At 40.4% G+C, this 16,045-nt stretch overlaps 1 pseudogene; it reads left to right on the forward strand.

The window, feature by feature from the left end:
• LOC120443669 overlaps nt 1-16,045 on the forward strand; it is a 24,046-nt pseudogene extending 8,001 nt beyond the window's left edge.

Below are 16,045 nucleotides of genomic sequence, written 5' to 3' on the forward strand. Positions count from 1 at the left end.
TCCAAACGCCTTTGACGCTTATTCCCTTCCGATGCTGACGGTGGATCAAGGAGACCAGCGCTTATGCTGCAGGCCCGGATGCACTGTCTACATTGGCTGTCTCTCACCTTTTACCCATCCCTGTTGCTTGTCATGTGTTTCTTTGGTGTATTAAGAGTTTTTTTCATGTGCTATGTGCAGAGGTGTTTTTTCTGTTCTCAAACTGATCTCCCTGTTGGAGCTCAGTCTGGGGGGAGGTCTTTTTTCTCCTTATCTTTCCTCATGTTGTGCATTTTCCATTGTTATACCTCTCTGACCTGTCTACCCCATGTGATGTTTGTGTAATGTATGTATGGTCAGAAGGGTAAGATGGCGCTGGCGAAGGTCGGCAGCCTTAACCCAATTTCCTTCGGGGTCAACCTTCAGGATCAATAAAGTTTTATTGAATTGAATTGAACTGATCTATTCATCACGATATCTGCAGACCTTGTGGGGTGTTCTTGTTCTACCAGAAAACAAATATGATTCAAATATGGTCTCCAAATTCAACAGATGTCAATCCAGTTGAGCATCTGTGGCTTTTACCGGACAAACAAGTCAGATCCCATTCCCAACTCACAGCATTTAAAAGATCTGGTGCCAGATATCACGTCACCTTCAGGGATCTGGTGGACTCAATGCCTTGATGGGTCAGGGCTATTTTGGTAGAAAAAAGAGGGACCAGCACAATATTAGGCAGGTGGTCATAATGTCATGTCTGATTGGTGTATATGTGTTACTTTTAGCTTGTGTAATTTGACCTTGCATGTAAACTCTGCCCTCTAGCTCTTTGTCTTTACTGATGGAGAGGTGTGGAACACCAAAGAAGTGATCGATCTGGTGAAGAAGAACTCAGGCTCCCACAGGTGAAACAGCAAAATGATGATGACCAATGTTCCTCTAAGCTGCGCACGCGCGCAATTGCGCACTGCTGGCACGGTCTCTGCGCACAGAAAATCTGTGATGCGCACAAAAATCTGTGATGCGCACAAAAAAAATTAACCTGAATTGAAATTAAAATTAATACTTTAACAATTCTGTTTTGCAGTGTTAGTCAGTGAGTGACTGGCTGCTCCCATATTGTATTAGAACGACGCCACCTTATCCCAAAATCCAGCCAATAATGCGATTCACATTCGTATATACGCAGCTAATCAACGTCGTTGACAGGCTATGCCAGCGCGTCATATGTGCCGACACCGGTTTTTAGCGGGCAAAGCGGCGTGGCTGATGTGGAGTGAAGCCACGTTAATGACAACGTGTACAACCATTGGAGATGTGAGCAGGACAGACGGAACAATTGACAGAAAATGTGTGGACTTTATACCAGTTTTTAAATTGTGTTGATAGGCCACGTAAAACCAGAGTTGTGATAAAAAAATATAAGCAATGTTTGGTTTTCTTCCTGAATACTATCGTTGTTTATATTTACTGTGGGAAGAAACGGTAAAAACGGCGTTTTATAAGAAAAAAGGCTCGAAAGCACTCTCCGCCTGTGAGCAAAAACAAACTCCACCCCCCTCTCCCTTTCCTATTCGTCGAAAAAAGTACCATGTCGACCAATCAAAAAATGATATGGCAACGTGGCATGTAGTTGTTAAGAAACGGGGGGAAGTTTTAGGAGTGACGGCGGTGCTTTGATATGTGAGAGATTTGCGACGTTTAGCGCAAATCTTGTGTAGTTAGTGTGTAGTGTAGTTTTGTTGTGTGTCAGAACAATGAGGCGAGAACTGAATGTTACAGGTGTTACAGGAGTGATACATCTCCTGTTGTCAGGCCTGCAGGTATCAGGCTGTTGTTCTCCTTTATCTCATAGTGGACAGAAATTATTTTTTGGAGTGGCACAAATAATTTGTGTGGCATCAGATTTGATGTAGAACAGCTGATTGTTCTGTAAATAATTTGAAATGTTTATTTAAAAAAACGCCTTGGCTGCATTAAAAAAAATAAATAGCTGCAAAAAACTTTGTTGTTTGCCAAACTGAGTTACTTTTTTGAAGAAGTAACTATATAATTAATTGCCCAGCATTGGTCATTATATACTCTCTCCCAGACCACAGGCTCATAATACAAGTCAGAGCTTTTTTTAAAAAGAAAGAAAGTTGTGTTTTCAAAATTGGAGTTCAAGTTATTTTTACTTCCAATAGTGTTAACATACTACACAGGTCATGAACAGGATTTTTTACATTTTCATTGTAAGTGGGCTAAAGCAGTTAATTAAAAGTAGTCTAACATAAATGTAAATGCTGTAATTTGATTATTTTAATAAACTATGTAACTTGGATGGATTAGATATCGGCGCGACCACAGTGCACACGTCTGATGTCGCTCACAGTGGTCCAAGGGATCGCTCAGGGAGTTTGTGTGTTCGCTCAGACACGTGAAAAATTAGAGGAACATTGATGATGACATGTGCTGCATACCAAACCTGTGTGTTTAAAAACAGCTGTTGTATTGCAGGTGTTTCTCTTTGGGATTGGGGAAGGGCCAGCTCTGCTCTCATCAATGGGATGGCCAAGGAAGGAGGAGGTCACGCTCAGTTCATCACAGGGACTGACAGGATGCAACCAAAAGTAAGACAATAAGTCATAACAATTATCATAAAAGGCAACATGGTGTTGATATTTGGACAGAAGACATAATTTCAAAAAAACAGAAATGTATAATTTTTTTCTAATTCTTGTTGTTGTCAGGTGATGCAGTCGCTGCGATTTGCTCTGCAGCCAGCTGTGGTTGACATCTCAGTCACATGGGATTTACCAAAGGAAGTGTCTGTCACTGTCCTCTCTCCACCAATCACAGCACTTTTCCAGGGTCAGAGGTCACTGATTTATGCCCAGCTCACTGGACAGGTAGGAGCAGCAGCCTCGTGTTGTTGTTTAGGTATTTGATGACAGTAATTAACGTGACTTCTAACACTGTAATTCTGTGTCAGAGCTCAGAGGCAGCAGAGGGCTGTGTGACGCTAAAGTACAGTCTGGCAGGTCATCCCTCTGAGAACCAGCTGCACTTCAGTCTCAGACCTGCAGAGGACACTGGGTAAAACATGTTTAATGTAGAGCACAGTGCTCTGTGGGTCATGACCATGAATTGAAACTAATTGCAGCACAGTGTGTGGTTGGTAGGATGGAGAGGTGGAGCAGAATGGTTTCAGGTGCAGTGCCACCTGTGAAGAGCAGCACAGCTGTTTGTAATCTGCTGATTAACCTCTCTCCTCATGTAGTCGATGTGCGGCTGGAGGCGAGAGATCAGTGTGTCACAAGCTATTGAAGTACCGGTTTTCTGATTTTCAAGAGCTAAAATCAACAAAGCTAAATCAAAAAAGGCTTGAAATATTTACTCTGAACTTTTTCATGATGTCTCTATGGTTATAGATGTTTTAGTATATGCTCCAATGGAACCAGTATTATTTTGGGAGATTTTAGTAAACGCCCTTTGACTGAGTGAATAACTTCCAGTATCCAACAAGATGAGAAGAAATGTAAACATACGGCACTATCAGAGGAGCTAATCGGTTCTTTTGTCAGATCACTGTACGATTCACTTGGTCCCCACTTGTCCATACAGAAAGATAAACTGAGTTGTTCCAGTCTGGACTCTAAACTGCAACTGAGGGACTGCTTTGACTGCATCAGATGCTGCCTTTTTACATGTTCATCACTGTGTGACCCTCAAGAGGACACAGTGGTGTTAAAAACAGTAAAATGACTGGTAGACTAATATACTATAATAACACAGTATTAACAATGACAAGCATTAGAATTCTGTGTGTTTTCCTTCTCATTTGCAGACTAACAGTCCACAGGTTGGGTGCTCGGACTCTGATTCGTTCTCTGGAGATGGAGGAGAGAGAAAACAGAGAAGAGCAACATGGAGGAGTGAAGGAGAAGGTGGTGCAGCTCAGTGTCCAATCAGGAGTGAGCAGTTCTTTCACTGCCTTCATTGCTGTCAACAAAGACAACGGAGAGGCGATCCAAGGACCTCTTGTCCAGAGAAATATTCCAATGTTCCAACATATGGTTCCATACCTAGGTGAGTTTTTTTCCAAGTGTAAAATAACAATGAGGAACCCCGTCCAGTTTATTTTTATGAGGAAGTAGATGCCTACGTGCTACTGTGTTCTCCACAGAGCATTAGAAAGTAAAAAGCTGAATGGAAGTATAACTAACACACATCTGTGCCTGTCTATGATATCTGCTCTTTGTCATTCAGTAATGGACAGGGATTTCTCTTTACAAGAAGGTGAGTGTGAGAGACACAAGAGGGTCTTTTTAATTAATTTTTTTTAATTATTATTTTGAATTTTATTAAAAAACATCTTGATGCATGCTTTATCATCCAGATAAAGAAATCCCAGAAAGCTCATCAACCTCAGACCACAGGTGATACCCAGCAGAAGCTACGCAAAGTCTGTAGGGTTCAAAGAAGATACATAAACAGGTGTACCTTTAAGACCCACTATCTGTATGATCAACTCAGCCACCTATAACATCTCATAGTTTCTGGCTTTGGTCTTCAACCTGTTGGTAGACAGCTCTAAACACCACAGCCACACTGCATCCAGAACTCCTTGGATTTTGTTTAAGGTGAAAGCTGTCAATACGGAGGCACATACAAGGGTCAGTACTACAGGAAGAAACGTGGGTTCCCCACTTTCACCCACTGCGGCCCATTTTTATATTGAGGAAGTGTAAAAGAACCCTCTGTTATCCCACCTTGGAATACGGTGGCCCCTAGAGACAAAGCACGTACAAACTCCAAAACACAACGGAAGTGCTCCAGGACGCTAGGGGCAGTGTTGAGCTTTCGTTACCTAGTGGCTACAGAAGCCAGGAAGTACCAACGACCATATTTGGTGTGTGGCAGTAACAGGTAAATGAACATTTTTTTTAATTATTTGAATATATATGAGTGTGGTTGTTTTATCTTTGCAGGTGTTTTCTGCCGGTATCCAACTCCATGTGTTTGCAACAAACTTGCCGTTTATTATGAAAATTGAGCTCAACACTGCCCCTAGCGTCCTGGAGCACTTCTTTTGTGTTTTGGAGTTTGTACGTGCTTCTGAGTTTGTACATGCCTTTCAGTTTGTACGTGCTTTGTGTCTAGGGGCCACCGTACTAGAACACCTCTCAGCCATTTGTTCAGCTATGCGGATGACACCTGGCTGAAAATCAAATCTCAGGGCGGCAAGCCTTAGACTGAGATTTCCATCTGTAAAGACTGGGACCCAACACACTGTTACTGGGACCACTTTCAGGAGTGTTTATTGAAGTTGCACACATGGTTTTTACAGTTCGGCACCCCGTCCACCAACTTTCCAGTTGGCTTCCCGCACACACTCCTCCTTCTCTGGTCTCCAGCTTCACTATAAAAAGGAAAAGCCTCCATAGGACAATCATCACCACCTGTCCCTCCAGCCTCCCTGGCACCGCTCCCTTGAGCTCACTGCCCCACCCCTCCCCTGTAGCTGAGTCAGGGACCACACCTCTGCCACACCATCAGTAATGGGGGACTTTTAAAAATGGATGTGTACCATAAACCAACACATGGATCAGTATTTAAGCTTTGCCTCTCATCATCCACTGGAGGATAAACTGGGTGTCATCAGGATGCTACAACACACGGTGGACACCATCCCCATAGATACAGCGGTCAGGGAAGCAGAAGAACATCACATAAAGAACACCCTGAGTAAATGTGGTTATCTCAACTGGTCATTTGTAAAAGCTGGGAAGGCACCTAAAGGTTGCTCCAGGTTATCCAGGAGAGAAGGACAACTGCTGCGTAGGATATAACCTTTAGTGGTTCCTTATGTGTCAGGAGCTGAGACCTTTTTTTGAGGTTTTGTCTAAACACAGCGTTAAACCCCAAACCAAGTTACACCAAAAAGTGGTCCACCCCAAATATTGGGTCCCCTTGCACAGAGTAATACACTGTACGTGGTTAAGTGCCAGGAGGGTTGCCGTGAGTTATACATCAACATTTGGCTTAGTGGATTGTACAACACAGCAGAGCTAACTCAGCAGGCCAGGACTCCACAGTCCATTCACACCTACAGGTACACATCCTGGACAGGGAGGAACGCTGGTTATAGCGGGGAGTCAAAGAGGCCATTTATGTGAAAAGGGAAAGACCATCTCTGAATTGAGGAGGGGGCCTAAGAGTACATCTTTCGCCATCTTGCAATGCTGTGATTGCAGACATTCCCCAACTCTCTGTGAATGGCACTTATGACCATTGATCATTGACCATAGCTGAGTGTCAGTGACATCAGCACAATGATACATTCCATAAGATGCAAAAGTACTGTTTTAGTGTTATAAAAGTCAACAGTTCAGAGGTTTAAAAAATACAATAAACATGAATGTTAATAATAATTCACACAATTAGACATTACTTGTAATCATTTCTTTTCAAAAGCAAAAAGTGATATACACTGCTCTGAAGATAAAGCCAGCTGTACATGAACAAAAGGAATACATAACTCTGAGCAGAATATTAGGGTCAGTTCAGAGGATCTGTTAAAGCAAAACACAACATTTGCCATTAAACACATTCGAAGGAATCAAAATACAAATACACAGAGGAAAAACAGTAATTGAAACATTGAAATACTACAGTGATTAATAAGAGCTGATAGTGGGTGAAGAGGAGGCGCAGGTTTACTGGGAAACATGTCATGGAGGTAAGAGTAACAAGTTCTGAAATACCTGAAGAGTTGGTTCATCAAAACAGAACAACTAGACTGAACATATGAATATTTAAAATGCTACTGTAGTTCCATCCATCCATCCATCCATCCATCCATCTTCATCCGCTTTATCCGAGGCCGGGTCGCGGGGGCAGCAGCCTAAGCAGAGAAGCTACTGTAGTTGTATTTTAAAAAAAATAGTCATAAAAAAAAGTCAGTACTGTAAATGTAGCTGACGAATTCTTAGTCTTTGACTTCATGTCTTTGTCTTGACTTCATGTTTGGTAGATTGAAGAAGAGAGTGCTGACAAATGATGACAAATGATGACAAAAACGTGCCAGGATTATTCTACATAGTTAAAGATGGTTCACCTTTGTTGGGGCTTGACCTGATTAAAGCGCTCAACATTAACATTATAGATGGAAAATTACATTCCAAAAAGAGGACCTGGCAAAAGAGCAAATTAACAAACATGCATGGGGAACAACAATGATTCTGCTTCTGCCATCTTGGATGTGTTAAAGGGTTCATTCACAAAGTTCAGGTTAACAATGCAGTAAAATATGTGCGCCAAAAACTGAGGCATCTACCACTCAGCATACGCGAAGAGGTGTCAGCCAAACTGAAAGGTTTACTACACGCAGGCATCATTGGACCAGTGGATGCATCCGAATGGCTGAGTCCTCTAGTGGTGGCAAGAAACCATAAGGGCGACTTGAGACTTTGCGTGGATCTGCGTGAACCTAATAAAAGCGTAATAATGGACGCATTAAAGAAGAACACAATGAATGCCTACAGGCTGTTCTCCAGCCTCTGAAGGCTGTTGGTCCGCAGATAATAATAATGGATTGGATTTATATAGCGCTTTACAATGCCATTATTCATTCACACACTGGTGGAGGCAAGCTACAGTTGTAGCCACAGCTGCCCTGGGGCAGACTGACAGAGGCGAGGCTGCCATATCGCGCCATCGGCCCCTCTGGCCAACACCAGTAGGCGGTAGGATAAGTGTCTTGCCCAAGGACACAACGACCAAGACAGAAAGGCCGGGGATTGAACCGGCGACCTTCCCGTTACAGATGCGCTTCCCAACCCCCTGAGCCACAGTCGCCCCATCTGTTCCAGTAAAAGTTCATTCGGGCAGACGCACCTCGGAGGTCATTTCAAAGAAGGGCTTGTGTCCTCACCCAGTCCACCTGACTGCCATCTCTGAAGCTCCTGCACCAAAGGACATGGCTGCACTTTGTTCCTTCCTAGGCTTAACTTCATGATTCAGCAAATTTTTGCCGAACAGCGGAACAGTAGTTGATCCACTCGAGAGCTACTTCGAACACACTAGAATGGACCGATGCAGCAAATGAAAGCTTCAATAAGCTGAAAGAAAAGCTCCTCTTGGACCTCTTGTGCAGAGAAATCTTCCAACACCCTGTGAGTTTTTTTTTTTTAAGCAAACACTAAAAGTGTCACCCACAACTCTGAAGATAAAGATCGCTGATCATAAATAAAAGAAATATTAAAATGATGAGGACAATATCAGAGGTAGTTCAGGGAGCCCAAAGCACATGTCACTAGCATTAGAAAGTAAATAAGATTAATGGAAGCACAAGATACATCTATGCATGTCTATGAATAGTAACTTGTCCTGAACTCATATGTCCTTTTTTCATCTTACAGTTTCATATCATTTAAGTCCAGAATGCGATGCTGCTACAAATAAAGCATGTAAGTAAAGCATGTAAGTAAAAACCTGAATGAAAGGTGATGGAAACTGTGTGTGTGCATGGAGGTATGCTTGTGTCCCTGAGATTTAACAGATTTAAACATCTACCTGAGTGTGAGTGAAATCAGCACAATGAAAATGTTAAGAGCAGAAAAGCATAAGAGTGTACTGTGTTATACTATTACAGTCAGCAGGTTTTTGTTTTATTTTGAATACCAATTTTTTGATATAGTGAAGAGCAGAATATACTAGAGTCAGCTCAGTGGATCCGAAAGTATGACTCCTTAAAAGGGATGGCAGTTAAACAAAACATGATATATACTACTAAACACATGATTCAAGGAATCAAGATAAACTCGGGGAAAAAAACGAAATACTGTTGAACAATAAAACTTGGTAATCTGACAAATCTGACCAAAAAGAAAGAGTGTAGTGAGCAAGTCGTATAAATACTGCATTGACCAATTAGAGATGAGAGAACTGTGAAAGGGAAAAGTCTTGAAATGACACAAGAGTTAGAAAATGAAAACAGAACAGCCAGACTGAAAAGAGGAAGCTCTAATACCCAACTGTAGTATTTGCCTTTGTGTTATATCACCAAAATAACATCAACTTAGTGCTGTTATACTTCAAATACCAGCAAAATCTGACTTTTTCTTTTTTTTGGGCTTGACTTCATTGTAGGCAAAATGATGAAGAGTGCTCCATTGCCTATGAGTAAGTAAAATCTGAATGACAAATCAACACACACATACACAGCCTTGCAAATAAAGGCACAGAAACCAACATATTTCTGTTTTAACTTGTTTTATATATAAAACTGAGGCACCACATAATATCAGAATCCAGTATTTTAGATTATTTATTGTATACTACGAGTGTGCAACAATAAGTGAGAGTAGAAGAAAGAATTTGCATTATGTGTCAAAAGTTTGATTACACTTATTCATAGAAGGATTTGACTGTGTTTACTATTTCCTACATTTACAACATTCAGGACTTCAGAGCTATAAAATAACACAAATAAGATTATGATACGTCAAAAGTCCAAATAAATGAAATTGTGTTTTACATTTTATGTAAACTATTTTGCTTTTATTAGTTGGGGACATTATCTCCACTTGCCTTCTTAAGGTATTTGGGAATGTAAATTCTGAATGAGTTACAGGTCCTCGCAGGATGTAAAAACTAGACTGCTAAAATAAACCTAAAATACTGTTTGTAATATTTGTGTTGTATTTATATTTCACCACAGTAATATTAAAAATCTGTACTTTTGTTGTTATTTTAGCAAATTCTTCTTAAATGTTTTAAGCCTAATTTATTTTTTTTAACTCTTGACTTCACAGTTGGTATCTTGCAGAAGTTTAGTCGGTGGGGTAAGTATAAGTAAAAGCTGGATGGCAGAACAGCACATATGTTTAAAAATAAATGTAAACAAACCGACACATTTCTCTTTGAACATCTGAAATGTTGAAAGTAAAATGCTTCGTCTGTATTTTTTTGTTTGCCATTATTAACATATTAACAGAGAGTATCTTAAAGTGGTGACTGAAGAAGGTTGAACTTTTACAACATTTTGATATATTCCGAATATTATTGAACACCACATAGACGTGAAAGACTACTTATAATGAGCTGTAAGGTACTGCAGTAAAATCAGAATCCACTAGCTTCATTTATATTTTGTTTTCAAATCATCTCGTCTTAAATGCTAAATCAAACATGTGGCAGACAGGATGGACAAGTAATAGGAAAAGAACTAACAGGAAAAAGCTTAAGACTAGAAAACAATGGAAACAGGCAATTGTGCAAATCGAGGATGGTGAGCAACTGGTAGAAATACTTCAGCAACCAATCAGAGAACAGGATGCAGGCGAGGAGTGGTGAGGAAACTACTGGCAGACGAGTCAGGGAGGTGAGAGTAACAAGTTGTGTAATGACTGAAGAGTTAGGACATGAAAACGGAACAACCAGACTGAATGGAGGAAGATATCGGACATTTTAAATACTATTTGCAGTATTTGTATTTCATCCAAATAAATAAATAAAAGTCAGTCCATTAATTGTCCTCTTTAACAAATTCTTATGAAATATCTTGACTCCCTTTTCTTTCTTTCTTTTTTGTTTTTACTTCACAGTTGGTGATCGTCTGCATAAAAGTAAGTAAAAATTAAATGGCAGAACAACATCTTTATCTTCATGCATTTTCAAAAACACAGATGCAAACCAACACATTTCTGTTTTAACAATGGAACAATGCAGTTTTCGTCCTGGTTGTAGAACACTGGACCAGTGCTCATTATCCTCTCAAGGATACTTGAGTGTGCATGGGAGTTTGCCTAACCAATCTACATGTGTTTTGTGGACTTGGAGAAGGCATTCGACCGTGTCCCTCTAAGTGTCGTGTGCCTGTGGGGGGAGCTTTGGGAGTATGGGGTGTCTGGCCCAATATTACGGGCCATTCGATCCTTATGAAACTGCTGCAAGAGCTTGCTCCTCCTAGCCGGTAATAAGTCGGACTCGTTCCTGGTGCGCCAGTGTCCGGCAGCCTCGCCTCTGGCAGTGCGCCCCGGGGCAGCTGTGGCTGCAATGTAGCTTGCCATCACCAGTGTGTGAATGTGTGTGTGAATGGGTGGATGACTGAATGTAGTGTAAAGCTCTTTGGGGTCCTTAGGGACTAAGTAAAGCGCTATACAAATACAGGCCAGTTACCATATTTAATATTAAGTACAATTTTGATTACGTTCAGTTTACAATATTAAGTAAATGGAAGAAAATTTTGGATTAACTGACCATCTGTATTTCAGTTACATTGACCAAGCATGTCAGTGTTATTTACTCAATTTTTTCATGTTTATGTAACAACTACAATTATTCATTTCAACTTAATATGTTTAAGCTTTATTTATTCAATAGATCAAGTATATTGAACAGATTTGACTGGTTTCCAATCTACTCAATATTTTTAAGTGTAAAAGTGTTGCCTCAAAAATTTTAAGTAAATGTCAATTTTAGCGTTTAGAGTGTGCTAGTACTACGACTACTTACAACTATAACACTGGGCCGTTGCAGTATATATATATATATCTATATCTATATCTATATATATATATATATATATATATATATATATATATATATATATATATATATATATATATATATATATATATATATATATATATATATATATACACATAGTCTTTTTTTTTTTCAAACCATGAATTTTAATTTCTGGGCGAGGATACAGTTCCAACATTAATATTCAAAGTTGTATTTTTTGTGATTTTTAATTATAGTTTTAAATGACTCACTCGTTTTAAACACTTGTAATGTGCTCTAAGTCAGTGTGTAAAAAGTTGCATTTTTAAAAACTTTACATTTTAACAAGTTCATAATAATAAAGATTTGTTGTAATGTCTTTATTTCTTCTCTTTGTTTATCTAGAACGTTTTTCATCAGAAGCTTCACAAGGTAAGTGAAACACTAAACAGAAAAGAAACAAAGATGTGTGTTTTGTGTAAATACAGTAAGTGACAGTGGAAACAGAAACCTCTGCACTAACCTTCCATCCCCAAAAAGTGCTGCAACTCACGCCTGGATGACTGCACTGAGAACATCACAATCGTTTTGATTTTTGAGTGGATGGGTTTTAGCTGTTCCCCAGCCCACTGTCACTCCAGATGCACTTTACCTTAACTGATATTGGTCAACATACTTTACCTTGAAGATATTGTGAGGAATGCCAGGGTAAGCTATGGTCATTTTAACCCCTAAATAACCAGCCACAGGAGTGCCTTGTGTAAGACTGAGAATTTCAGAGCAAAACATCTTTTGTATTTCCATGCTGCAGTCATCTTGCATGGACACATACGGCAGAGTCCATTTGGACAGAAGAATGTTGAGTCTACAGAAATAACCTCATGCTTTCTCTGCAGTCATTTACCTTAACTGAGACAGATTTAATCACAGAGTGATTATGCAGTGCCTCTGGGCAAAAATACCTCACTATATTTATTAAAGTGCAAAAAGATGGATGCGATTTCAGTGATTAACTGTTATTAGTGTAGTTTAAGACAGACGACAGTCACAGTATATAAAATTCAAGGACAAGGCACCCTATATATCAATACATTAGCTACTGGATGTAGAAATTGGTACAGCAATCTTGAGAATACGTGACATATACAGTAACCTACAACAGCAAATGAGCAATGTTGAGCTGTTAAGCTGCTGGTGGTGGTAGCAGTTGCTTCTACTTTATGCCTTTTTTGACAGAAGATCCACTTTTCTCCTGCTGAATAATTTATTAGTCTAATATTGTAATAAGATAAGATAACTCTTTACTGTCACTGCACAGTCATACATAGTGCAGTAGTACAATGAAATTGGAAAACTGTCCTACGTCGGCACTACATATAACACAACACACGACACAATACGACACATCACAACGCAACACAAACAACACAACACAGTATATTAACTTAGTAATAAAAAAAAATTGAAGAATAAGTGTATGTGTATTGCACATTGTTATTATTGCACATTAATTATTGTTGCACCTTGTGATGAATATAAATATTGTTATTGTTATTGTTTTTACCGTTGTTACCTCCCCCCCAAAAAAGTCCAGGCAGGTAGCCAATCAGGTCAGCTATTTGCATTGATCAGGGCTATTGCCCTGTTGTAAAAGCTGTCCTTGAGTCTGTTTGTTCGGGACCTCAGCAGCCTGAACCTCCTGCCAGACTGCAGCAGCTTAAACACCCGGTGTCCTGGGTGTTTACAGTCCCGTAGGATGCTGCGTGCCCTCTTGAGACAGCAAGTGCTGTACAGGTCCTTCAGGGAGGGAAGAGGATGTCCAATGATTTTTTGGGCCATATTAATGACCCTCTGGAGTGCCTTTCTGTGTGCTGTGGTGCAGCTGGAAAACCATACACTGATGCAATATGTCAGCACACTTTCAATGGAGCAGCGGTAGAAGACGGTCAGCAGCTCCTTCTTCAGGTCCATTTTTCTGAGGATTCTCAGAAAGTGGAGACGCTGTTGGGCCTTCTTTAAAACCGCAGAGGTGTTAGAGCTCCATTGGAGGTCTGTGTCTATGTACACACCCAGAAACTTGGAGAACTTTTCCACGCACTCCCCGTTGATGCTGACAGGCTGCAGCTCAGACTTCCTCCTTCTGAAGTCGACTTTTGTCTTGGTGGTATTGAGGTCCAGGTTGTTATCTACGCACCAATCTGACAGCCTCTGAACTTCAGCTCTGTATGCCGTCTCATCTCCCCCTGAGATGAGCCCCACCACGGTGGTATCATCTGCAAACTTGATGACTGCGTTGTCTGGGTGGGTACTAACACAGTCATGTGTGTACAGAGTGTACAGTAGGGGACTCAGTACACAGCCTTGTGGAGAGCCGGTGTTGAGGCTGAGGGCTGAGGAAAGATGAGGCCCCACTCTAACTCTCTGTACATGATCTAAGAGGAAGTCTCTGATCCAGCAGCAGGTGGTAGAAGGAAGTCCGATTTCCAGCAGTTTAACTATTAGTCTGTCCGGCAGTATCGTATTGAAAGCAGAGCTAAAGTCAACAAAGAGCAGCCTGGCGTAACGGCCCTGCACTTCCAGGTGAGAGATGGTGGTGTGGAGCGTTGTAGCAATGGCATCTTCAGTTGATCTGTTAGCTCTGTATGCGAACTGGAGCGGGTCGAGTGTGGGTGGCAGGCAGGACATGATGTGACGTCGGACCAGTTTCTCAAAGCACTTCATTATAACAGGTGTTAGAGCAACTGGTCGGTAGTCGTTGAGGCTGCTAATGTTAGTACGCTTTGGCAGTGGGACAATTGTGGCTGACTTTAGGCACGGTGGGATGCAGGACTGGGACAGTGAAGTGTTGAAGATCTTAGTGAAGACCCCAGCCAGCTGGTCTGCACACTCTTTTAGGACCCTTAATAATAAAACAATAATAATTAAATAATAAAACAGATAAAAGCGAGGATTTACTGTTATTAAGTTTTCTTTGCTTTACTGTCTTCTGACCTCTTGGATTTAGCATATTGGCCACATATTTTTATTATAAAGCATGAGAACAAGACCTTATATAACATCATTTCGTCAGTATTCATCTGATCAGGTTGATTACTTTCAAAAGTTATTCATTAAAATCCAACTAACTTCCGCCTGTTCAGTTCGCAAAGTCTAATGCTGGGGTGTGTGGTGTTGTCCGTTTTTAGGCTGTTGTAAATACACAATTTGTCACATGAATTGCTTTGGTAATTATATTTAACGTTACATTTTTGACAGATATTCAAATGAATCAAATAAGGCTTTATTTATAACAGTTTCAGGTGTAATGGTTTGTGCATTGGTTAGTCATATACACTTTATGTTGTCTCATCTAGCATCATAATCAGGTTTTGTTTTTATTTCATCTTAGATTTTCCAGCTGCTGTGCCCGAACAGCCACCCAGAGACCCTTTGCTGCAGTTAGTCTCCCTGCAGGAGGCGTCTGGCTGCTGGCTGCTTGATCCAGCTCTGGCTGCTGCACTGGGAAAGACCGACGAGGAGGTGGAAAAGTCAAAGCCTGAAAAGGTGGGCTGTTGCTTTGGCTGTTGAAATAGTAACACAAATGTAAGATATTGTATAACAAATTCCATAGCATGATCTGAATGAAAACTACAATTACAACACAACATAAAACAAATAGAAATAAAGTCAGACTAACTGTAGGCCTTCTTGTTGCATGAACATAAGCATCTGTATATCAGACACTCACACTCATGAGCAACCACTGAGCTGCACTAAAGTCTGATATTGTCCAGTAACCACAAAGCAGCAGAAATCATTTTCATCATCAAAAGTTCTTAAAGTCTATCACTGTCTTATTTTACATTTATATTATTATATTATTTGCAGAAATTAAGATGATGATTTTCATGTTTCCTGTTTTATCTGATTGTCTTTCACTTGATGAATTAGGCCAGCAGTGAAGTGTGGGCCACCATCCTGGCACTGATCTGGCTTCATGGCTTCAAGATGGATGCAAAGGACGAGTGGGAGCTTCTGGCTGTGAAGGCTGCCTCATGGCTCCAAGCTCACAAAGGTAGTAATCATCACAATGAAAATAAAATGCTATAGTCAGCTTTTCCCCCCATATCAATTTCTATAATCGTGTGTTTTGTGTTTTTAGCACCGTGTGTGTCAGAGTGTGTGGATGCTGGAAATGTCCTGCTGGGTTGCAGCGTGAAGAAAGAAGCTCTGGGACTCTGAGGGTTTTCTTAAAGTGACCTCACCTTCAGCACTGTTAAGCAGAAGGATACTGACTTACACTATACTGTGTTGCTTTCTTTAGTCTGACCCTTTAATTGTTATAAAATCATTATTTTCCTTGAATCCAAATTGGTATTTAACATTGGATTTAACACTGTAACACGTGTCTGCAGAATTATCTGAATACTCCAAATATACTTTCTGACAGCTACTGTAGAAGCTCAATCAGAAGGTGTGTTCATTCTTTCTCTTCCACTAGATGTGATTGACTTGTTTCATTCTCACTAACATAACCTCCTGTCAAATGTTGCTGACTCAACACTAATAAAACACATGATTTGGTAACACA

This window comes from Oreochromis aureus, linkage group 14, assembly GCF_013358895.1.
Source record: "Oreochromis aureus strain Israel breed Guangdong linkage group 14, ZZ_aureus, whole genome shotgun sequence".
NCBI classification, from domain to species: Eukaryota; Metazoa; Chordata; class Actinopteri; order Cichliformes; family Cichlidae; genus Oreochromis; species Oreochromis aureus.